Genomic DNA, 26,337 nt, shown 5'->3' on the forward strand with positions numbered 1-26,337 from the left:
TTGCAAAATAGCAAGACAGACAAGCAGCTTTGCTGAAATTTTCCAAACAAATTCACCTTTGCGGTGAGGTAATTATGGGAACATTTCAGTCTCATGTATAAGCTTTACAGAAGGAGGTGTGTGCCGGGAAGGGAGCGATGGTCTGACCCTGCTGCCGCGTCTGCCCCTCCTACTCGGAGTGTGCTAATGCGCGGGCATGCAGGCTAATTTCACAGCTAGTGCGCTTTCTGCTGACCTGAAACCGAAGTGGAGGAGACAAGCAAAAAGTGGGTTCAGCAGAGAACTTCAGAAGGATTTTGACAAAACGATGTGCCTGAATCAATCAATGAAATCTGCTGGACTGGAAACTAGACATACTCTATCCAATTTCCAGCCTAAAAAGTTAAATTCAGAAAAGCAAAAATAAAATTAAACAGATCAATAGCAGAACAGGCATTTCTTGATGACAATAGTTCTAAATTATGCACAGTTTACTCAGGTGATTATCTCACTCATTTAATGTAGTGTTGGGATAGACTCTAGGCTCGAATACTGATGGTGCATAAGGGGTTCCCTACATCTCTGTATTTCATACGCGTAAGTCTTGACCTTCCTTGTGTTATATGGGTCAGAGGCACGGGTAACCTACTAATACTAGTTATCTTTGTTTTTTTACTTAGAAAAGATGGTAAACTCAGTCTAATGGTGGCTGGCTGGTCAGCGGGGTCACAGCAGCAAGATCTTCCTGCTCAGCCCGGCTGCCATGACAGAGCACCTTGGCTGGGGGCTCATACAACAGAAACGTAGTTCTTGGAGACAGAAGTCTGATACTGAGGTGTGGGCAGGGTCGGTTCTTCCTGAAGCCTCTCCCTTGGGTGTGTTGACAGCATCTTCTCCTTCATCCCTCTGTGCCTATCTGTGTCCTTACCTCTTCTTTTGAGACGGAGTCTTGCTCTGTCACCCAGGCTAGAGTGCAGTGGCGTGACCTTGGCTCACTGCAACCTCCGCCTCATGGGTTCAAGCGATTATCCTGCCTCAGCCTCCTGAGTAGCTGGGACTACAGGTGTGCTCCACCAAGCCAGGCTAATTTTTTTGTATTTTCAGTAGAGATGGGGTTTCACCATCTTGGCCAGGATGGTCTTGAACTCCTGACCTCGTGATCCACCTGCCTTGGCCTCCCAAAGTACTGGGATTACAGGCATGAGCCACTGTGCCCGGCCTCTCAACTCTTCTTGGAAGGACACCCGTCCTAGCAGTGTCTAGCACAGGACCCACATTAATGAACAAATTGAATCTTAATTACTTCCCTAAAGACCCCATCTCCAAATACAGTCACATTCCAAAGTCCTTGGGGTTAGGACTTCAATGTATGAATTTTAGGGGACACAATTAAATCCATAACAAACGTAAGGGAGTGACTCAAAGAACTGTGAGAAGTTCTGCGAGTTTGGGACTGGGGCAGGAGGAGAGTCGTGGGTGGATGGGAGTGGTGGCTACACGTGGCTGCCAGGACCTCGGCCATGAGACCTGTCTATGTGGACAGTGAAGTTGCAGCTGTCTCGGCCACAGGACACAGACTTGACTCCCTGGCCCTAAAGCCTCTGCAGACCCTGCCTGCTTCCAGGGCCGCTGCAGCCACTGCCTCTTGGCCTCTCTGTGACATCAGCTCCTGACTCAAAGCCCAGGGCAGAACTTGGAGGGTCCTGGAGCAGAGCGTCACAGCAGCCTCAGGAAAGTGGGAGAGTGAGTCCCAGCTCTGCTTCTCCAGGGTGTGCTGGGCTCTGTGTCCTCCAGGCCTCAGAAGGTGGGCTGGGCATGGTGGCTCACGCCTGTAATACCAGCACTTTGGGAGACTGAGGTGGGCAGACAACCTGAGGTCAGGAGTTTGAGGCCAGCCTGGCCAACACGATGAAACCCCGTCTCTATTAAAAATACAAAAATTATCTGGGTGTGGTGGTGCATGCCTGTAGTCCCAGCTACTCAGGAGGCTGTGGTAGGAGAATCGCTTGAACCCAGGAGATGGAGATTACAGTGAGCTGAGATTGCACCATTGCACTCCAACCTGGCGACAGAACGAGACTCCATCTCAACAAGCAAAAAAAAAAAAAAAAAAAAAAAAAGAAGGTGGGAGTTCCCTAGACATTAGGAGGAGGCCAGATCCTTACCGTCCAAAATCAATGACAAATGCAGACACAAAGTGGCTTGAAGAATATGGGTAAAGACTATGAAATCTTCAACAAAATCAGGTAAAATGTTAGCCAAAAATGTACCATTATGCTTTCAAGATAGCATGAAGGAAAGTATTAGGAAAGTTGATTGATTTTATGTAAGTCATGAAAACAATGACACCCATACTTTACAGAGATGAGAAATGCATTGTAGAATCACGCTGTCAACACTGGACTCGCTCCAGCTCCATTCGCGGTCCTGAGCACGTGGACTGAGCCGGCTCAAGTGGATGTGGAGGTGTCGGCTGGGGAGGAGCTGCCCTGACCCGACCCAGGAGCCTCACTCAGCCAAGCCCCGCTGTGCCGGGAACGCTCTCCTGGGAGGGCCTCTTCTTCCCCTACTGTCCTCTGCCATCCGCAGAGGCCGGCTCCCGGGCAGGGGCCCCATCCTCTCATCTCTCCCTGATGATAAAGGAACCCAAGTCCTTCTTAGACAGAGTAGGGTGAGGATGGGAGGCACAGCGGGGAGATTGTCTCCCATCTTCCCTAGAGTGCACGGAGCCAGCCTCATGTCCTGGGGACATTGAAGACTGGCGTTTCCGGTCACGTCTTGGTGGTTACAAATGCATGCAAGTGACTGATCCAACGGTGACACTCCTCGTAAGAGCAGTGTTATCTCTGGCTTTGCGGGTAGAACTGGCAGGTGCCTAGAGGCATCTGGAGGAAGAGCCGGGCAGTCAAGATAAAAATTAAAACTACTTCAACAGGAAAGCAGCCTTTGGAAGAGAAGATTCCACGTGAGCAGTGACCACAGTGCAGCTGAGGCGGAGGAAAGAGGGGGACCTGGTGGTGTTACTAGGGGGAAGGAGATGGACTCCAAGTGAGGTCGCTGCGTCTGGCCTCATATTAAGGGCTCTCCAACCTGTGCCTCAGTTAGCCCCTGCTGCATGCCAGTCAGCTTAAACTTGGCACTTTAAAACAACAAGCACGTATTCAGCGTGCAGTGTGGTGACAGGGTCACTGAATTGCTTTGTGCCTGGCCGAGAGGTTCCTCTGCTCTCGGTTGGACTGTCCTGTGCCGTGGGCAGCCTCGGGGTGCCTGGGGCTGGCTGGCCTCAGTGGAGCCGGCCTGTCTGCTGTGTCAGACGGTTCATCCCCCCGCTCCTCCGGCCTTGCTCATGGGACCGCAGAGCGCAGGGACTCTCGGCTGCATTCTGGTGGCCAAAGCAGGTACAAGGCCGCCCCCGTGGAAGGGCTGGGGAGAAAGAGTCCGCCTCCCCCTGGGTGTCGATGGGACGTCACAGGGCCCAGGGTGTGGCCACAGCACGGAGGGAAGGCTTGTTGGCCGTTCCTCAGTGACCCTAACACACGTTCCATGGCAACACAGGAGTTTCCCTTCCCAGGGTGACTTGAGCAGAGCATCAAAACGCACTGACGGTTGAGGTCCCCAAAGCGGAGAGAACATGCCAAGGTCCATATTCCAAAGCAGGCACTAGAGCCCTTGTGTGGGGCAGGAAAGGGGCGTTTCAGGCACTAGAGCCGTTGTGTCGGGCAGGAAGGGGGCGTTTCAGGCACTAGAGCCCTTGTGTGGGGCAGGAAAGGGGCGTTTCAGGCACTAGAGCCGTTGTGTCGGGCAGGAAGGGGGCGTTTCAGGCACTAGAGCCGTTGTGTCGGGCAGGAAAGGGGCGTTTCAGGTGCCAGAGCCCTGTGTGGGGCTGGAAAGGGGCATTTCCCAGCCCCCTCTAGGGCAGAGCGGGATGCCGTGTGAAGGGGTGGGGAAGAGAATTGAGAGGTAGTTTCCTAGAGGATTGGAGGGCTGCTGGCATTTCTGCCCCACTTTCCCCACGGGGTGGGGGCTTTATCCTCAGCTGAAGCTGAGTGAGAAGACGCAAGGGCCCCCTGGGTAGCTGTTTGGGTCTGGAGCACAGGGCTACAGTCATGCCGAGTGCCTTTCGCTGGCCGACGGCTAGTGGCCCAGGAACTTCCTTGAGGTGAGGCTCAGGGGCCTGTTTCCTAGGAGGCCAGGGATAGTCTCGGGGAGCTGGGCTGGGGCTGTCTGGGAGGGACCACGGGCAGCCATCCAGGGAGAAGACGGGTGTGAGACGCGTTCCTGGACCTGGGAGTGAGGTTCAAACGGGGGAATCGCCAGGAAGCCGCCAAGTTGAAGATCAGTAGCACGACCGCTGGCTCACCTCTGTGCCTTTCTTCTGGATCCTTCTCTGCCTTCCCGCTGACACCTGCAGGAGGCAGAAGTGGCTGATGAAGCAGGGGCAGGAGGTCGAGAGGTCTGGAGGTCGGGAGTCCACGCATCAGCCTCGGGAGGACTTCCAAGCCTGCTTCGTGTCTGAGCTGCAGCCACAGTGGATTTCCACAGCTAGTCATTGTTTGAATGACTAAGACCAGGCTGACCTGTGACCCAGGGACTCTACATATTAATTTTTTTAATATGAAAGTGACTTGATATGCTATGGAATCTACCAGAAATTTCACCCAAGCTGGGGTTGAGCAGAGAACAAACCAGAATTTGTGCCACGACAAACCTATGTCCACGCCGTATGCACTTGCCCCGCCTCAGATGTCCACCTGGGGTGATTATTTCCCTGGTCTGATATTAGTTATCTGTTGCTCATAACTGACTAGCACAAACATTATCTCTCAGCCCAAAAGACTGGGTCAGAAGTCTGGGCAGAATTTCAGGAGCTTGGGGTCTGGCAGGCTGAGGTCAGCAAGCCTCATGGGAAGCTCAGGGTCCTCCTCCCAGCCCATGCTTGCTGGCAGGTCTCTGTCCTTACCTCTGAGTAACTCCTGGAAGGAACAGGGGCACCTGCCGAGGACTCCAGCTCCTCCCGACCTCGAGACCCAGGTTCAAAGGGCTCACGTGACTGGGCCAGGTCAACCCAGAAAAAGCTTATTGCTTTGATTAACTCAGGGTCAGCTGAAGAGGCACCTTAATCCTATCTTTGCCACTTAACTTAATCTGTAGCCACAGGAGCCACGTGCCGTGGTCTTCACCACCCCTGCCGCACCCCGGGGGGCCGTTGTTGTGAGGCTGAGGATGTCTGGGACTCCGGTCACCACCGGCCCTGCATAACGACATCTCCACATTTGGTGTAGGGAACCAGGCTGATGAGCCTCGGATGTGTGTGACACGGACCAAAGGGAACACAGGCTCAGCCATGTGAGCTTCTCACAGTAACACTGCCGTCTCGCTAGTGCAGAAACCTGGACATCTCCCTCAGCCGCCTGGCAAGTGTGGGGCAGCCATGAAGGAGCTTGCAGGTGCCTGTGGGAGAACAGAGCTTGGGCTGCCCGCAGAGCCGGGGGGCCTAGGGGGATGATGGACAGACAGGCCAGGCTCCCACCCATCCTGTCTCCTAGCAGATTCCGGGGGGCAGGGCTGCCCTGGGGCATCCATGTGGCCCCTTGCTGCTGGGGCCAGGGTAGATCCACTGGGCTTCGAGTCTGCTGGGCAATGACAGAGCGGTTTCAGGGCAAGCCCGTCCGCTGGCCTTGGAGGAGGACCAGGGCTGTGCCGGAGCATCTGAAATTCCAGCTCTGGCCCTGGCGCCTCCAGGTGAACTCTGGGTGTGGTACCGGGTCTCCACTTCCACGAAACTGAACAACATGCGGCCTCTTATTCAGTGGCTGTCTTGGGATTTTCCTTTCAAAAGCTTTTACAGTTGCTTTCAAGCCGTCCATTTGTTTGTCTGTCTCTTGTTTAGAACGAGGAATGACAATGAATGTTGGAGAGCCTCTCCAGCAGATGGGTTGCACGGCCCCAGCCTGAGGGACGCGTGTCCCCATCCCGCTCCAGGGGCAAGTCCCCGCCGACTCGTACCCCAGGGAGGTGGTGGCAGGTGCCGTCCCCTTGTCCGGGTGACCCAGTGTGGCCTCCCCACCAAGCCTGCAGCCTGGGCCGGCAGCAGCCTCGATGGGGGGCCGGAGGAAGCAGCCGAGATGTGGCTCGGAGGTGGCGGCTGCCAGGCCGGGTGCTCCAGTGACAGCTGACGTGTCACAGCCTGAGCCTCCCCCCGGGCGTGACTCTCTTGTCCACAGCATCGGCAACTCTCTGAAAAGACCCCTCTGCTACATGTCACAGTGCCCGGAGGGAGGGACAACAGCCAGGACCTGAGGTCCTGCCAAGCTCACAAAATCTCCCTGTAAGGACCTAAGAAGCCAGGAGGACCTGGAGCCAGTGGGAGGGAGGCCACGGAGGGGCCCAGGGAGCCTGAGCTGCTTGGAGGAGGAGGCAGCAGCGGCGACCCCAGCGGGGAGCCAGACATGTAGAAAGAGGGGCGTCTGGAACTGGAGCATGGTGGTGACTCTGGAATTCTGTCCAGCTGCGTTCAGCCATCCAGCAACAGGTCCCGGCGTGAACAGGTCCCCCGGAGCGAGCGCTCGGGAATGTCTCCTGGCCAGGCCTAGAGATTGCAGGAGGCCAGGGGAGGAGCCCCACGTCTCCCCTGTTTCCGGGCCATTGTCTTCTTGGCTGGATTTTGAGGAGGGTTAAGTGTCCCTCTTGGCCTGGCTGCTGAGTGGGATGAGAGCGATTGCGTGAACTTGCTTCCTGGCATGTGGCTGTGAATGCTTCTCGGCTCGCCTGGCCCCCGCGGCTTCCTTCCCAGGCTCTCTTTGCTGGCAGGAGGTAACAGACACACAGGGTGTGGATCCCTCCAGAGCTCACTGGGGGCCATGCGCCCCGCTCATCACTCTGGCCACACTCCCTGCCCGCCCCTTTAAATTCCCGGCTTGCCTAGACAGGCAGATGGAGTGGGCTTTTAGGAGAGAGAAAAAGGAATCTTCTATGTGGCTGGTTTTGAACCCTTGAAATCCCAGTGAAAATAATCACACTAAATACTATTCGTAGCAGCCCAGAGACATGGAACATGGGCTGAATCCTTTGAATTTCTTTATAATTGGAAAAGGATGTTTTTACATCTTGACATTTTTTGACTCTCAGCCACATCTAGATAGAATTAGTGAGACCCCAAGAAGGCATTCCATCGATGCTGGATAACTGCAAGAACCTTAAACAGATCTGTCCTGGCATCTCGGAGAATGGCAGCCCACGGTGACCTGGAATCCCACAATGGCTCTGCCAGGCATTCCAGGAACAGGTCCCAGGGACACACGTCTAATTCATTATTTATGGAGCAAATTATCTTTCTCCACAGCAAGCAGAGACCTTGATAAATGGGCCACCACTGTGGTTTCCTGATTTTCTTTTCTTTCCTTTTGTGGGGGCTGAGGGTTGCGACAGACGATGCCCTAAAGACCCCCAGGGCTGTGCCTGTGCCAGACATCTGGCCAGCCCTCAGGGTCCTGGACTTGTCCTCATCCTGCTGCCTGCAATGCACTGCAGGCTGCTCACCTGCTGCCTGCAATGCAGACCTGCCTCCCCTGGATGCTCACTTTTCATAGCTTTGTGCCCGGTGGGTGCAGCCTTAGCCTCCCAGGAGGCCCCTCCCTGACCATGGTCAGAGGGAGTCATGGACCACCTTCCAAGCATCAGGTAAGTCATGCAAATCCTCAGGCGTATGAGGCTCACAGCCTTGAGAGAGCTTGTGAGTATGGAAAGTTTTATTATTTGGGAAATGCCATGGCTTTGTATCTATGAATGAGGATGGGTGGGTGTGCAGACCCGCAGCTGTGTGCCTGGGTGGGGTTGGACTGTTGCACCTGCTCTGTGGGTGTTTGCATCAGTGGTAAGAGTGGAGCAGAGGCAGCCACTCGTCCTGCATCCAGCGTGCAGAGGGGAGGCTGCATGGTGTACCTTTGGGGGTTGTGTTTGCCAGGGGCCCTCGTTGCGGTTGAATATCTGTGCTCTGAGTTCCCCTGGAAGCTTATTTACCTGAGAGCTGTATCCAGTTGGCCTCACAGGTGGGCTGGTGGTGCACATACTCGCTCCAGCCATCTTTAGAAGGAACAAGATTCATTCTGAGCCTGGTTTGTGATTCTGACTGTAGTCACGGAAGAGAATGAAAGCCGATAAGCTTTCCCTCGTGTGCACTTTCTATAATTTAACTTTCGAAAGCCTCTTGTAGCTTTATGGGAATATGAATAAGTCAGTCGATGAATACCTAGAAAGCACCCATGTTTTGCTGAATGATTCATTTTTAGCCCTTCTGTGTATAAAACATTTCAAGAAAATCAGAGAAAAGTTATGTTCCTAATGTTTAAATTGCAGCATAAAATGATATTTGATGCGTTGGGGCCATCCTGGTACCATTTAATGCCATTCGGTTTTAGGGCAGCCTTTTCTCCAGTACTCCAGCATCAGGTCCCGGTGGCTCAGGGAGTGGGGGTCGGAGTGGTTCAAACAGGCATCCCTGTCCAGCCTGGCACTGGGAACACGCAGATCCTCATTTCCAGGAGCTAAGGGTCTGCTTGTTGGAGGATGGCACAGGGGCTGCTGGACAGAGGCCGTGCAGAAGGTTCTGCAGTGGGGGCACTTGTGGGTCTCTTCCATGAGGCTGGAGCTAACGCTCATCGTCCACTGCGCGTCTGAACCATTGCATCTATAGTCATTACACGCTCCAATTGTCCAGGCTGCGGCCTCCCCAGGCCCTGCTGCTGTGGCTGCAGTGGCTGCTATTTGGGGTCTGCCTGAGCACCTCTGGAGGTAGGGGGCGGAGACCACAGATTCTGGAGCAAACTCCTCGTGACGCCTGCATCCCACGTGTCTGCTTCGTTGGGCCCCGGTGCCTAGATGCTTGGTCTGGTATTACTATGGATAATTCTGTGAAGGTGTTTTTGGATGAGATTTACATTTCAGTGGGTGGGCTTTGAGTAAAGTAGAGGACCCTCCATAGTGTGGCGCTTTATCCAACTAGTGAAGGCCTGCACAGGACGAAGACTGGCCTTCCTCCCCCAGGAAGGGGTTCTGCCAGCAGACACCTGTGGACTCAAACTGAACTCACCCGCATCTCCACTGCTCACCTGCTGCCTGCAATGCAACCCTATGGCCCTGGACGCTGAGACACATCACAGATTTATGCCTGGTGGGTGCAACCTTAGCCTCCCAGGAGACACCCTCCCACCCCCTCTTCATGATCAGAGGAAGACACTGACCACTTTCCAAGCATCAGGGCAAGTCCTGGAGACCATCAGCTCCTCCCTAGGTCTCCCGCTGATGGCCAGCCCCAAGGATTTTGGACTTGCCAAGCCTACAGAATCGCTTGAGCCAGTTCCTTAAAATAATCCCTCCTTCCATGCAGATATACACATTCTACTGGCCCTCTTCTCTGGAGAACCCTAATGCACCATCTTATTTGTTAATGTCATAATCTGTCTCAAAAAGTGTTGAGGAACTGGCCCAAGGCCCTGCAGTGAGTACGGCTCTAGATCCTAATCAAGTGTGTGTGGCTTCACAGCCGTGATCTTTCCATGTACCACATGCAATGAGGAGGGAAGAATGGTGCTGGGCAATGTTCTAAGCACGTTTGTTACCAGACAGTCATCTAGGTGATCCTCTTGCACTCTCGTGTGGGAGCTCCTGTTATTAACCCCATTTAACAGATGCGGGGACCATGTCACAGAAAGAGTAGGTCCCCTGGCCAAGGCTGCCCAAGGTCGGTCAGTGGCAGAGCCCAGATTTAGATCCACGCAATCGGGCTGCAGACACCTTGCCACCCTGCTTGTGTCTATCATGCTAGGTTGCATCCCCATTACAGAATTTTCACCTCCACTTAGGAAGACATAAGTGAATATCAATAGATTTTATGATATTGCATCTGAGTTTATCATATTGTAGTCCATGGATTAATATGTCTCCACATATATTTGATCATCACATGGAGAAATTCATAGATGTTACAAAAAATCTATCTATTGAGCTTGATGAAGGGGAGTTTGTTACCTGCCTGAAATGCTACAGATGGGAGGAGCCTGCTAATATGCCTCTGCATTTTGTTACAATGAGATGTGTGCACCAGGAATGGCAGCCACCTCGGCCTGCCCCCAGGACACAAGTGAGCTGCCCTTGGTGAGGGGCAGGGCGGGGGCCTCCTACAGCCCTGTCTGTTATCACGTTTTGCTTGTGGGAGTGACAAGCTAAGCACAGTCATTTGACAGAGGCCGCTTCTAGATTAAAAATGAAATGTGGTGCTCAGTGCAGTTAAAAAGTTTCCGAGTCCTCAACAGGAAGAGCCAGGAAAGAGCAGGTTCTGTCGGAGCTGCCCAGGACTGCGTGGGGCTGGGTTGAGATTTGCAGGGCTGTCAAGGAGGCTGGGGCCAGGCAACGCCACGTGTCTTCTCTTTGTGTGGCTGTGGGGCACAGTGTGCATATACGTCCTGTTGCCCTGGCAAGTTTTGTGTCTTTTTGTTTGTGCCAGATGTCTGGAGGCGTTTAAGGAGAGCCTCTGTCCACAGGAAGCCGGGAGTCTAGAACTGGAGTGAGGTGCGTCTTTTGTGAGTGCAGGTCTGAACATCGCCCAAGCATGAGTGTCCTGTCCCTACTGTGTGACAGGCACCGCACACGGGTGCCGTCAACAAGACAGATGCACTGCCTCACAGTCCTGGAGCCCAGAGGTGCAGTCAGGGTGCTGAACTGGCTTCGGTCCTCCCAAAGCTGGGAGGAAGGAGCCATTGCCGGGCTCTCCCAGCTTCTGGTGGCCTCGGGCATTCCTTAGCTTGTAGGTGTCTCCTCCGTCTTCACACTGCCTTTCCTCCACACACATTTGTCTTTGTGTCCCAGTGGCTCCTTTTGATAAGGACGTGGTTATGCTGGATTAGGGCCTTCCCTCAGGACCTGCTCTTCACTCATCACATCCTCATTAGACCCTGTTTCCAAAGAGGCAGCAATCCTGGGTTCTGGGGTCAGGATTTCAGCACCTTTTGGGAGGTGGATCGAATCCCCATAACAACCAGCGGTGACATTTTCCCCCTCTCGGGGGAGACCGAAGGGTCCGAAGATGCTGATATGTAGAGGCTCTGGCTAGTTACCCACCTGCCAGTGCCTCAGTTTCTCTTTCTGTAAAGTAGAGATGACATTCTTTGATTGTTATGAAAAACTGATACGTAGAGAAGAGTTAACAACAACAACAACAACAACAACAAACCCAGGTGGAAACACATACAAGTTGTCACAACCAGTGGCAACATTTTCCCCTTCTCGGGGGACACTGAAAGGTCTGAAGATGCTGCCGGCCTCCTTGCTTTCCGACAACTTGCCCCAAGGTGCGTGTGCATCTGCGTCTCGTCTAGATCATTAACTCCTCCCTGGAGAATGAAGCGTGACACCTGCAGGATCTTTCTCAGTGCTTCTTTGTTTTTAAAAATTTTGTGCTTTACCTTTTATACGTCTGTTACAGAACAGAGAGAGATTTGCCGCCGTGCCCCAATGAGGCGAGAGAATTGGGGCTGCGTATTACGACGGGCCCGTGACTTCTGCCGCACGGGCCATTTTGGAAGAGGTCGGAACTTATCCCTTCTTTGAAACAGACCCCAGCGTGCACAAAGGCAGGGCTGAGAGTGGGAGAAGGGACGCTGTGATTGTTTACCGGCCCAGGCGAGGCCCAGTCACCCGGACAAGCGGCGTCTCTCTGCTGCCAGGGCCTGGGTGGGGCAGCGGCTCCAGGAGTGCCCTTTCTGTCACGTGTTCATTCAGAATCCCAGCGAGGCTCGCTTGTGACAGCTTTCAGGAGAGTGGTTGGCGCTGGGGGTCTCTCCCTGCCCTGTGGCCCGGGGGTGAGCACCACAGAGACAGTGACCTTTGTCACAGGCAGACGGATGTTCGAACAGAGGCCTCCTGGTCTCGATGTTCCAACTTCGGATGTCTAAACAAGATGACAAGCACTTTTGACCCCGCCGCTTGTCTTGTTAATGACTTTGCAGGAAATCAAAGTAATGCTTTCCCCACGACACCTGTGTGCACCCACGGGGGACCCTGGGGCCCGGGGTGGTGGGAGCCCTGAGCTGGGAGGCAGACAACGTCGGCAGCACGTCACAGACCACACGCTGGGAGCCACTTCTGTGCCTAATGGTCCTTCCCATTTCAGGCTTGACCTGTACTTTCGAGCTCTCGGTGAATGCCCCAGGGGCTTAGGGAGGGTCCAGGAGTTGACCCTGTCATCAGACCACAGTGACACGCAGAGACCAGGGACTCCTCATTCAGCTCAGTGTGGAAAGCTCCCTGAGAGTCAGCATGAGGCTGAGAGGGAAGCTGGATTAACTCTGGGTTTCCGCTTTCTCTCTACCACGTGACCTGTGTAATCCATATTGGGGTCTTCAGGCCCTGGCTCAGGACAAGCTCTGAGGTGAACTTCTCCCTCTCTGGGTCCTTGTAAGGTATCCTGACACAGTGAGTGGCCACTCCAGGCCAAGACAGAGGAGGACGGCTGCCAACAATACGCGGAACCCTGTCCTTGCCCACTCCACAGGGACGGGAGACGGCAAACGTTCGCTCAATCCCACGTCCGAAGATGAACCCCCAGGAAATGGTCGTGGAAGCGCACAGATGATCCGAAACTGAAACAGTGATCCAAGAAGAAAACTGAGAGCAGTTTCATTGTGGAACAGGAGGGAGCAGGTTACAGAAATTGTTACTGGTTGAGTTGTTATCCCCAAAAAGATATGTTGAAGTTCAAATCCCCAGTACTTCAGAATGGGACCTAAGTTAGAAATAGGATCTGGCAGATGTGATTTGCTAAGACGAGGCCCTGCTGGAGTAGGATGGGCCCAACAAGCAGTAGTGAGAGAAGGATAATATAGCCAGAAGTATAGAGGTAAGTGAAGGTCAGAGAGATGAAGGAAAAAAAAAGAAAATTAGATTATGTAGCAAATGATCTTAAGAGCCAATCTTTATCCTCCCAGATGACCTTAAACGCCTGGATCAGTGAAGTGGTGGCTAGAGTCCAGCTGGGCAGTCCTCAGGACTGGTTAATTTGTGTACATGACAGAGAGCTTCATGCAAAATGACACAGAGACAGACACACAGGGGACAGCCTGTGATGACAGGCCAGAGACGGGAGCGGCGAGTCTACAACCCTTGGCACACCCAGCGTGGCTGCGACCCTTGGATGCCAGAGAGAGGCGAGGAAGGGTGTCATCCAGAATTTCAGAGGGCACAGCACCCTGCTGACACCTTCGGGTGGGACTTTCAGAATAAATTTCTATTGTTTAAAGCAATCCAGTGTGTGGCGCAGCCCTCGAAAAGCAGGATGGAAATTGTGTCACTTTCACAATAGACTGTATTCATCCATTAAACAGCAGTGCCCTAAGAATAACGCCTGGTGACACAGGAAAACATTTGTGCTGCAGTAAATTAAAAAAAGAAGCAAATTGCAAACAGCATGTACTGTACGATTCAATTTCTGAAAAACACAATATGTGCTTATTCACGGAGAAAAATGACTGGAGAAACGCATGGCGATGTTCACCACGATGTTCTTGCTTGTGATTAAGATTGTGGATATTTATGTGTACTTTTGGTTTATCTTCGTTTCTCAAAGTTTCACAGTGTATGTATATTGTTCTGATGGCAAGAAAAAAAATGCTGGACTTCCCTTAGCAAAGATAAATGCCAAGAGCAAAAATGTGCATAACAAATTTGGAAGACAAAGTTTGAATATTCTGGAAGTGTATGAACCAAAAAGGGCGACAGAGATCCTAACAGCAGAGCCAGAGATCCTTACACACAAGAGAAAGAGACAGGAAACATTCATGAAATACTCAAATGCTTTAGCAACATCAGAATGCAAATAAAATCATTGTTTTCCAGTACAATAAGACAAGCGGTAATACTTAAAGTTTGATGGAGTTGGGTGAAATGGAAACTCCTTCTGCAGGAGGGTATGACTATAGGATTTCCAGGATGGGCCATTGTGGGGGATGCCTCACGGGGTGCTGGCAGCTGGTTCTGGAGTCTTTCCTGAGAAAGTTATTCCAGATATGAAAGATATTTCAATACAGTGACCTCCAGCCAAGCAGACCTGGACCCGATTAAATCGATGGCCAATCAGCTCTGGAGCATGTGAAGGACAAGGGACACGTTTCCACCATTTTTCATGCATGGGGAACATTTTCAACATGAAATTAACCCAAGAAGGCCTTGATCTGGGAACACATCAGCACGGTGGTTCGGTGAGTGGGGATTTATTGGGTGATTGTTAGCACTCCCACTGTGGTTTATCACGGCCGGGACAGCCTGGGTGTGTGTGCGGGTCCCAGAGGGGATTCAGATCCTGCAGCCGTGACCACCGCTCTGTCTGCAGGGCAGCCCACAGCCAGGGCTGCCGCCGACTGAAGAGGGCTCTGGCTAGTTACCCACCTGCCAGTGCCTCAGTTTCTCTTTCTGTAAAGTAGAGATGATATTCCTTGATTGTTATGAAAAGCTGATATGTAGAGAAGAGTTAACAGCATCAACAACAACAAACTCAGGTGGAAACACGTAACAAGTTGTCACTACTTACATATGGCTAAGATTGCAGGATTATTTTTTATTCTCAGTTTTCCAAAATGTTAATGACTTTCAATATTCATCTTTTATGAAAATAAAAAAAAATCTCAGCTTCTAAATATATGCCCTTCCCACATAACGAGGTCTACCAAGGCTTTTCTGGGTGTGTGGCCACCTGAAAGTCCGGGGAATAAGCTCTGAGTGCGGCATGCGGGAGCCACCCACTCACTGCTCACCACACCTCGGAGAGTCACCTGTCCTCACGCTTCTGTGAAGCCAGCGTCCATCTAGCCCCCGCCCTGCTGTGTGTCCCAGGGCATTAGGGAGCCGCTGACAGCGCCCAGGAGGAAGGTACTAGCAGAAGCGTCTGATGGCAGCATAACCAAATATGCAGAATTTCACACGTGGGAGATTTCTTTTCTGAGAACCTCAAAGTTCATACAAAAATTAATTAAAGCAGGGTCTGTGGAAATAGCAATTATGTCTGTAGTATGTTTGCTTTGATGTTACATAGGTTAAATGGTATTAAAAGCAGCAAAATATATGGCGTGAAAATAGATAGCAAACTCTGAACTCCTGCAAACACAACCAGAGCCTGTAACACTAAAAGAGCCCAAATACAATTGCAGAACATGACCATGAAATAATACTGGTCAAAGAACAGTATTAGGAGAAGCATATTACAGCCAGAAGTGTAGAGGTAAGTGAAGGTCAGAGACATGAAGTATGTAAAAAAATAATTTTAGGTTATATAGAAAATGATCTTAAGTGCCAATCTTTTTCTTCCCAGATGCCCTTAAAGACATACATCAGGAAAGCGGCAGCTAGAGTCCAGCTGGGCAGTCTTCAGGACTGGTTAATTTGTGTACATGATGGACAGCTTCTTGCGCAGCCCATACTTTGAGTTGTCCAACATTGCTGCTGCTTCTCCTTGCTGACGTCACCTGCTCAGACCTGTGCAGATGGTGAGGGCCCTGCATAAGGAGGTTCAGGAGGTCACAGTTCGAGGAGATGCAGGCTCCAATACCAGACCCAGGTTAGGGATTTTGGAAGGATAATTGCAGTTATATGGCGATATGGTTAGGCTTTGTGTCCCCACCCAAATCTCACCTTGGATTATAATCTCCATAATCCCCACAGGTCAAGGGAGAGACCAGGTGGAGGTGATTGGATCATGGTAGGGGGTTCCCCCATGCTCTTCTTGTGATAGGGAGTTCTCATGAGATCTGATGGTTTTTGTTTTTTTGTTTGGTTTTGTTTTTGAGACAGAGTCTTGCTCTGTTGCCCAGGCTGGAGTACAGTGGCACAATCTTGGTTCACTGCAACCTCCACCTCCTGGGTTCAAGCAATTCTCTGCCTCAGCCTCCTGAGTAGCTGGGATTACAGGCACCTGCCACCATGCCCAGGTAATTTTTGTATTTTTAGTGGAGACGTGGTTTCATCATCTTGGCCAGGCTGGTCTTGAACTCCTGACCTCGGGATCCACCCACCTCGGCCTCCCAAAATGCTGGGATTACAGGTGTGAGCCACCGCACCTGGCCAATCTGATGGTTTTATAAGGGGCTTTTCCCCCTTCGTTCGACACTTCTCCTTCTTGCTGCCTTGTGAAGAAGGTGCTTTGCTTCCCCTTCATCTTCTGCCATGACTGTAAGTTTCCTGAGGCCTCCCCAACCATGTTGAACTGTGAGGCAATTAAACCTATTTCCTTTATAAATTATACAAGTTTCTGACTTGGACCCATTCATTTAAACTTTTTTTGTGTCTCTGGTATGTATGTATTTATTAATAACCTGTGTAATGGGCACATTGAAGACCTTTGTCCCAACCTCATCGTGAAATGCAAAGATGGCATCTCCACTGCCCCCTGCTGTACAGAACACACACTGCAGGTTTTTGTACCTTATCATTGGCTTCATCACAAGGAGCCGACTTCTCCAAATCTCCTGAGTGATGCTTAAGAGATGTGACCGTCTTATGAGGTTTTCATGACAACAGAGAAAACCTCTCCTGGTGAATTTCGAGGCATATTGTCCCGAGTCCTCAGAACTGCAGGCAAGTCCAGAGGAACCCTTGGGTAACAGTGCTTGGATGAGGTGACTTCAATCTCTGTAGAAATGAGTATGAAACATCAAAATATAATTCTTCTTGAGTAGGTTTTGTTTTCTGAATATTGCCTAGACATCACTTTGAAATAAAAGGCTTCTACCTGACACCCGTCAATCATCTGACACACTTGCTGCGTGTCTGCCAGGGTCTCAGTCCTCTCACCTCTGTTGCTGTTTGTGTTTTGATGCAGACCGTTCTTCTCCAACAAAGAATGGAGTTGCTTTCAGAGCAGACTCTGAGGCTCGGGTCCAGCACTGCGTGCTCTCTCACACCTTTCCTTTTAGTAGAGACAGGGTTTCATCATGTTAGCCAGGATGGTCTCGATCTCCTGACCTCGTGATCCGCCTGCCTCGGCCTCCAAAGTGATGGGATTACAGGCATGAGCCACCGTGCCCAGCCCCTGAAAGTACTTTCAATAGGTTACCTTGAAAAAAGGATAAAAACAGACAAATGCATGACTGTTCTTGGTGCTACAGGAATCAGTCCTTGTGTGAGCTTTGACTCGGGGAGCCTGCTGCTTTCTGGCAGATAATTTTTATGCAACTTTATCCAATGTAAGCAATCGTGAAAACAATCTACCAGAATTTCTGCTTTGTAAAGCCACTTGGTTTTACCAAAAAAAACACAAAAAAAACAAAAAAAACAAAAAACCAGCTTTTTCATGAGCCAGTCAGTCACTAGAAATGTCAGACAACACACTTACCTGGTGGTTGGCAGAGAGAAAGACAGGTCCATGCTTGCCATGCAGAGAGGCCATGTGGCCTCAGGCCCTTGAAGATGGGGAGCCGAACCATCCACGGGACACCTGCACCTCAGGAGCTCCTTCCTGATCCGAGGCTGCCTCGGTGCCCACCTGACAGGAAGTGGTTCTCTCCCTGCAGAGTGAGCCTCCAGCTGCCGCCTTGAGGAAGGCGGACCAACACCTTCGACTCCATGGGTGCCTGCGGACCCTCCTGTCCTGAGGCATCCTCACACCTTGCCTCCTCCTAACACAAGTGTTAAATCATGCTTAAGTAAAAGAGCCCAAACCCAAACCAGTTCTGCTGAACCTCACCGTCTCCAGTGGTAAACTCTCCCGCCCCGGCTCCCCTTGGGATATTCCTGATAGCTTCTTAGTTTGATCCTGCCTTCGGGAAATGCTAGGATACTCTCCACCTTCGGGGAATGCCAACCTTTTTCCTTGGAGCGTCTCACCTCCTGCTGTGTGAAGGCTACTCACACCTGTCGGTGTATTTTGTTGCCATGAACAGGACAGGTTCATCTGGGGGTGGAAGCCGAGCTGGTCAGTCAGACTGATTTTACCTGTTTGAGTGTTTTTAAATATGATGAAGCGAGGCCTGGGCATTTTTCTTTTGTTTATTATTTGGTCTTTTTGGATTACTTAGTGAGACTACATAAACACATCCAAAAACAGCTAGTGTTCTGCCACATAAATACACTGGTACTGGAACAGAATTAGATCAATAAGCAGTGAGGAGAGGATGACTGAAATGAACAGGAGGGTGGAAGAAAAATCAGAACTGGCAGCGATAGGGAGGGACTGAGATCTGGAGCAGCCCCACACAGCACTGCTCGGAACACAGGCCTGGACCCGAAGCCACACGCCTGGACCCGGAGCCCCGTGGGTCAGTGGCCCAACCTGACACTAGCCAGGTTTACTAAGCATCAACACTGGGGAATACAAGGACTGGTGCTGGTTCACCACCTGTGGAAATGGTGATGCCCTGGCTCCTACTGTGGGAATGGTGAAGTGCTGGCCCCATTGCTGTGGGACTGTGGAGGCGCTGGCCCCATTGCTGTGGGACTGTGGAGGCGCTGGCCCCATTATGGTGGGTCTGTCGAATATGGGCTTCATTGCTATGGTAATATTGATGAAGACAGGAGGTGGGATTTTGTGGCCCTTTCTGAATTCCTTTTTCAGATGCCCATCTTGCATAGCAGACGGTGCTGCATATCTGCAGTCAGAATTCAGCCTCATTCCTCCCACCTCTGTGGATCCAAATGCTCTTCTGCTCCCCGACCTTTTGCAAATCCTTGCTGTTTCCCAGAGGAAGCAAATCTGTATTTTTCTCAGTTTTCAGACAAACTGATGTCCAGTCCAGGCCCCTCGGAATCTTAGAGTGTCCAGAAAATATGTACTTTCCCTTCAGCAGGTGTCCTGATCTGAATGCTGTCTACACCTTTATCTCCCTACGTGGAAGGTCCTCAGGCTCACCTGGACCCCTCAAGGGTGGAGACATTATACACTAAAGGGCGAGATGCAGACATTGGCCAGAAAGAAACATTCCTTGCTAGTGAGAAACAAGTTATGTGTATATTTTAAAATGAACCAAAAATATTTCCTTGAACAGCTTCCAAATTCATAAACGCATAGAAAAAAGCGTCTGACTAAGAGCAGCTGGCATTTGCAGCTGCCCCGGTTTTCCCTGTTTCCAGGTAAGCAGGAGACACGTCTGCTGGGACAGTGATTTAAGAGAGCCACTTACCTAAAACAATCAGCCAAAACCATCCTGATTGTTACAAATGCTACAGAAAATCAGTGGAATCCACCTCATTGGAATACATCGACATGAAACCTGGACTATTATTTCTGAGAAGGTAATTAATGTTTCACCTCTTACATGCCATTATTAATGCTAATAATAGTACTTTACATGTATAGTGTTTTCCTCTTTGAAGCTGTTTTTATGAGAGACCACATAGTCTTGTCTGATTGAAATATGACATTAAGGATGCATATTTAAATCTCCCACTACAATTGTAGACTTCTTCTTTCTCTTTAAATTCTATTTTTTTTTTGTTTTCTTTATTTTGGGACTATCTTATTAGGTACATATAAGGTTATGCCTATTATATTTTCTTGATTAGTTGCTATATCTATCATTACATATTATCACTCTTTATCCTTTGTAGTGCTTTTTGGTTTAAACTGTATTTTGCTTGATAGAAATATAGCTACACTGATTTTTTTTTAGTATTTGCTTTATAAAACTTTGCTATTTTTTGCTTTTTATCTTTCTGCAATTTTATATTTTATATGTATCTTGTAAACAAGACATGGCTAAATCTTCAAGCTGCTGAATTTGATCCATTTACGTTTATTTTGATTACAGATAGATTTTGAACTTCAAAAAATGCATCTTTATAAGGCACACTTTTTTAAGGCATATTCATCTGATTTTATAAAATGAGAAAACAAACTGAGAAAAGTTAAATAATTTTGTGAATGCTATAAAATAAAACAGTGAAATTGCTAATTATTTTAAAGCCACTGTGCAGAAAACTGCTTAAATATACATTAAAATAACCTAGCTCTTAACAGATTGTCCTAGTAATTTCTGTAGAACTTCTGTAAGTATATAGAAATTAAAAATGGGATTGGATTAATAATTGTATAGCACTATCTGGACTTTAACCTTGATTTTCTTTTTTTCTTATATGCAATTATACTGAAACATGAAGATAAAATATACTAATTTTGGTTAGATTATCTACCTCAAATTAAGCAAATACAATATCTTTCAAAGTGTAATTGTCTACTTTTCAAAATAACTTTTTATTAAAGAAAGGCTCATAATACTATGCTTTTAACTAGACAGTACTCCTAATTAATGTAAGATTTCAGCAACACATTACACAGAGAGATTGCACATGCAATCTTAAAAAACTACATATAAATATTTAAAAACATGACATTTGTGAATTATTTCAACCTTCACAGACTTCGTTATAAGCATGTTTCATGAAAAATAAGGGGTCCAGATATAACTCTAAGTTAAACCTTACTTTAAGTTAAACCTTAAGTCTCCCCATAAAGGTGTCCTAGAGCAGATGTCCACTGATCCAGGCATTGCAGTGCCTGGGAATCAATGGTGTAATCAGCAAGGTAGAATTGGATATGTGGTGATAGCTATCGATGTTTACGACAGGTGGGTGCACCATCAAACTGGAGTCTGAATTTGATAAATTGGTGCTTTGGGAAAAAGTGGGTGAGAGTCATTGTGGATGTGGATAGGAGCAGAGTGGTCCTGAGCAGGACGCCAAAACAGAGGAAGCTTCAGAGGACGCCTGTACCTTCCTGATAATGAGACCACGGAGCACAGCAGGAGCCACGGGGAGTTTTACAAAGGCTGCTTTTGACTTGGTTTTGCAATCACCTTTTTACTAGTAAATTTTATTTTGTTTGTCTTCTGTTGGGAATTTAAATAGTAGGAAAACAATTTGGGATTATCTGTCTAGACACCTGTCAGTTCAGCTGAGGCTTGTGTCATCTTAGAACTAGCTATATACCAGGCAAGGCTTCAAGGCTTGCTGAAGGGCAATGCTTCCCTCAGCTAGGAGGAGATGGTTTTTTATAGCAGTGTTGACTCCACAGGAAGCCACCCAGTGTGCTAAAAACAACACTGGAAACACAAATCTCCAACAGTTGTTTGTTTTTGTTGTTGGGGGTGTTAACACGTTACTTGAAAACTAATAATCTTTTAAAGATGTGGCAAATCCTAATGGCACCCTCCTGGGCAGTAAGTCCAACATTGTCCAGCCACTCAACATTTACAGAAAGAATACTGTAAAACGGTTTTGTGGGCTTGTGTTGTTTCCTTCCCTTCTTTCTTTTTTCTTGCTTACTGGCACTAAAAGCCTTTCATTGTTGAAACAGTTGACCATAATCTTAATTTACATTTACTCTATGTTTCATCATAAGCTGTAATGCATTTTAGCGTAAAGTGGATTAATCAGAAATCATACCTGAATTGGCAATTCAATTGTTAATACTACTTTTTCTAACAATCAAAAACTTTTTTTCTGCTTGAATTTATTCATTTTAAATGACTAGAACAAATTTGAGCAATTAAAATCTGGCAAGCTTGAGATTTTTCTGGTTTAATTATTTTTCTGGTTTCATTTTAGTTTTTAAATCCTTAGACTATTGTCACAGATATAATCCAGTGCATATTTGTCTTCTAATTTGACTGAACGACTTAACTGCTGAGTTGTTTTGTGGCTTTTCACATGGTTATATTGAAGGACAGTCTACATGCACTAGAAAAGGTTATGTACTCTGCTGTTGTTGAGAATGGTCCCTAGATATTAGTTGGGTCAAGTTGGTTAATAGTGTCGTTCAAATCTTCTGTATCCTGGCTACTTTTTCATCTAGCTTTCCATCAGTTATTCAGAGTGGGATATTAAAGTGCCCAACTATCATTGTGCAATTGTCCATTTCTTTCTCCAGTTTCATTAGTTTTGTTTCATTGTAAAAATATTTCCTATACTTATGAATGCAGGTAAACATAAAGACAGTATAAACATATTTTTGCATTGTTCTTTGAAGTTGCTTAAAATGCAATATAAATGCTTATGTATACGTGTAATATTCATGACAATGACAGCACCAAGGAGGGAAAGGATGAAACTGCATTGAAGCAAAGTGTTTCACTCTGTTATTATGTGTGTATATATTTACAATTATATTTTGCTTGTAAATTGACTTTTTGTAATTATAAAATCCTTCTTAATTTTTAGTAATGTGTTTTGTCTTAAAATTTACTTTGTCTGATATCAGTATGGCTACTATAGCTCTCCCACAGTTACTGCTTGCATGGTATATGTTTTTTCATCATTTGCCTTTAAATGCTTTTGAAATAAAGTGTGTTTCTTGTAGAAAGCATAACATTTGATCTTTTTCTTTTTGGTTGTTTTGTTTTTAATTCATTTAAACTATGTTTAATTTTGGATTGGAGTTTTTAAACCATTTATAGTTAATGGATTTATTAATATAAGTAATGGCTGAATTTATTTCCACCATAAGATGGCTGAATTTATTTCTACCGTGTTGATGCTAGTTTTCTCTATTTTATGTCTTTTTTGTTTGCCCATTCTTTCTTTACTACTTTCTTTTATGTTCAATAGCAATTTTCTAATATACCATTTTATTCCTTTTTAAATGTTATTTTCTTGGGAAATATCACTCTAGGGTTTAGAGTATACACATTTACTTATCATAGTTTATTTTATGTTAATACTAACTTAATTCTGGCAAAATAGAAACACTTCACCCCAATACAGTTTCATCCTTTCCCTCCTTGGTGCTGTTTTATTGTCATGAATATTACATGCATATGTAAGTATTTATATTGCATTTTAAATAACATCAAAGAACAATGCAAAAATATGTTTATACTGTCTTTGTGTTTACCTGCATAAGAACTTTAACATTGCTCATTATTTCTTCATGGGCATTTGAGTTACCATTTGGTGTTATTCTCTTTCTATCTGAAGGATTTCCTTTAGTATTTCTTGTAGGATAGGTATGCTACTGAGAGGTGAAGCCGGTGGGGCTTCAGAATGGGGTATGGACTTGAAGAACTTTTCTGTCTGGCTAGAGGATTGTAAACACACCAATCAGCACTCTGTGTCTAGCTAAAGGTTTGTAAATGCACCAATCAGCACTCTGTAAAAATGGAACAATTAGCACTCTGTAAAATGGACCAATCAGTGCTCTGTAAAATGGACCAATCAGTAGGAGGTGGGCGGGGTCAAATAAGCGAGTAAAAGCTAGCCACCCGAGCCAGCAGCAGCAATCCGCTGGGGTCTCCTTCCCTGTTGTGGGGACTCTTTTCTTTGGCTCTTCACAATAAATCTTGCTTCTGTTCGATCTTTGGGTCTGCACTACCTATGAGCTGTAACACTCACTGTGAAGGCCTGCGACTTCACTCCTGAAGTCAGCGAGACCACGAACCCACCAGGAGGAACAAACTCTGGACACATCTGAACATCTGAAGGAACAAACTCTGGACACACACCATTTTTAAGAACTGTAACACTCACCGCGAGGGTCCACGGCTGCATTCTTGAAGTCAGCGAGGCCAAGAACCCACAGGAAGGAACCAATTCTGGACACACTATCAGCAAACTCTCTCAGTATTTGTTTATCTGGAAAAGCCTTCTTTTTTTTTTTTTAATTTTTGCTTTCACCTTTGAAAGGTATTTTTGCTGACTATAGAATTCTTTATTGATAGTTTTCTTTCTTTCTTTTGGAACTGTTAATATGTCATCCCAATACCTTCTTGTATACTTTCTTTTTTATGAGATGTCTGCTACTAATTTCATTATGGTTCCCTTATATATGGTGATAAGAGTTTGGATGCCTGTCCCTGCCCGAATCTCATGTTAAATTGTAATCCCTAAAGTTGGAGATGGGGCCTGATGGGAAGTGTCTGGGTCATGAGGGCAGATCCCTCATGACTTGGTGCTGACTTTGCAATAGTGAGTGAGTTCTCTGAGAGCTGGTCATTTAAAGGAAGGTAGCACCTCCCCTCCACTCTCTCACTTGCTCCTGCTTCTGCCCTGTGATGCACCTGCTCCCCCTTTGCCTTCTGCTATGATTGCAAGCTCCCTGAGGCCTCCCCAGAAGCCAAGCAGATGCCAGCACCATGCTTCCTGTACAGCCTGCAGAACTGTGAGCCAATTAAACCTCTTCCTTATGAATTACCAGGTCTCAGGTATTTATTTATAGCCATTCAAGAAGGGTGTGATACATGTGCTGAGTGTTTTTGTTTGTTTGTTTGTTTTTCTTGATGCCTCCATGACTTTCTCATGTTATTTGTTTTTCAACAATTTGTCTACGATGTGTCTAACTGTGATCTCTTTCTGTTTATCTTTAGGATTTGTTAAGCTTGTTGAGTATGCAGATTCTTCATTAGAGTTGGAAGTTTTCAGTTATTTCTTCAAATATCCTTTTGCCACATGATCTCTAGCTTTTCTGATATTCCCATTAAACATAAATTTGATACTTCTTGGTATTCAGTGGGTCTCTAAGGCTCTGTTTATTTTTATTTATTCTTTCTCTCCTTTGCTTTTCCAAATTAAACACTTTCTTTCAATCTGTCTTCATGTTCACTGATTTCTTATTTGGTCAGTCCAAATCTTCTTTTGTTTGATTTTTTCATTTTTTTAAATTATGCTTATTAACTACAAAAAGTCCACTGGATTTAAACAAATAATTTCTATTTCTTTGATATTCTCGGGTTGATGAGTCATTATCACTGTATTAAAAAAATTATTTAAACATGGTTTCCTCAATTGTTTGAACATATTTGTAATAGTTTTTTTTTTTTTTTGAGGTTTTTGTCTGCCAGGTTCAACATCTGGGTCTTCTCAGAGAGTTTCTATTGACTGTTTTTTTCTTATGTGAGAATCACACTGTCCTGTTCCATTGTGTGTCTTACAATGTTTCTTTAAACCTTGACATTTTAGGTCGTATATTGTAGTAACTCTAGATCACAACTTCCTCTCCCTGCGGGGTTGTGGTTGCAGGTTTTGCTTATTGTGTGTTTAGTGACTTGCCTGGACTAATTTTGTAAATTCCTTTTCTCCTGCAGTGTGTGGTCACTAATATCTGTGTTTGGTTTCCCCCACCCCCTTTTTATTCTTGTGTTTATATTTAAGCCTGGTGTTGCAGGGACCACTTTTGGTCAGCATAGCTTAGTCATACAATGTTTGGTCAACGGTTGTGCTAAAACATCTTGTGCTAATAAAGCTTCTGCCTTTTGCCAATAAATCCGTGTGTGGGTTGGGTAATGCATTTTTAAAACCAGTCAGTTAACATAGCTTGCTGCAATATTTGCCTTTGGGTATCTTTTTTTTTTTTTTTTTTGCCATAGGGATTGCTATTGTATTAAACACCACACCCTGCATCACATCAAATCAGCCTCCTCTGGCAGCCAAGTTGCCAATTTGCACTGCCTGCCCAGCCCAGGGAGAACCACCATATGGTTGAATCTGGGGTGGGCAGAGCAAAAACAGGCTTCTATAAAAACACCAGTCTACAATGCTTTTACCTGAGGTTTAGTCGATTTGTGTGTGTGTGCGCGCGATACATGCTTCCTGATTATCGAAATGCTTCTATTTGATTTCCAGAGTTCTGCAATCTTGTATTTGACAATTTTGTCCAGTTTTGTTATTTTTTGGAAGGAAGTTTATCAAGTGTCTTCCTCCACCATTCTAGGAAACCCACCAAGTTAGAATAAAATTTGAGTTAAAAAATACGCCTTAGTATTTCTTGGTTAGTGTTGCCACCAGAGTAGGGAGTTGGGCGGAAACGCTGATGCATTATTGTTTACTCAGAAGCATTTTATAACTTTTTGACAATATCTCTCTAGGGAGTCCAATTTTATTCAAGACTTCTGGAAATGTGGTGCAATGTTTTAAAAAACCAAGGCACAGAGTATGCACAGTTCTGTTGGTGTTGCAAAACTCTTCAGTTATCACTCTCATTTCTTGGAGAACGTGGCATTACTAGAAGTGTTGCCCTGGAAACAAGTCATCACGCTGAAGTTCTTATCATTCATCTCCAGCGGTCTCAAGGCATGTGTGAAAAATTCCGTGGCATGTTTTAGACACAGTATGACCTCAGTGTTTCTAAGAACATTCCTGCTCAAAAGAGCTGCTACTGTGTGCTTTGTGACTGCTGGTTCTGCCTACAGGTGACACACTCCTGTCACTTAATCATCTGAGTGCTGGATGCATAATTTATTGTTGCATTCAAAGTTGTGCACAAGTACAATCTCCAGATCTACAGATGGAGAACTGAGGGAGCTGAATCAATTGTTCTTCTCATCAGGGTACAATCTGAAGTCTCTAGTTTGCACCAGAAGGGTAATTCCGGTTCAGATTATTCAGCAATCAAGC

Source organism: Macaca mulatta, chromosome 6 (genome assembly GCF_049350105.2).
Source record: "Macaca mulatta isolate MMU2019108-1 chromosome 6, T2T-MMU8v2.0, whole genome shotgun sequence".
In the NCBI taxonomy this organism is placed as follows: Eukaryota; Metazoa; Chordata; class Mammalia; order Primates; family Cercopithecidae; genus Macaca; species Macaca mulatta.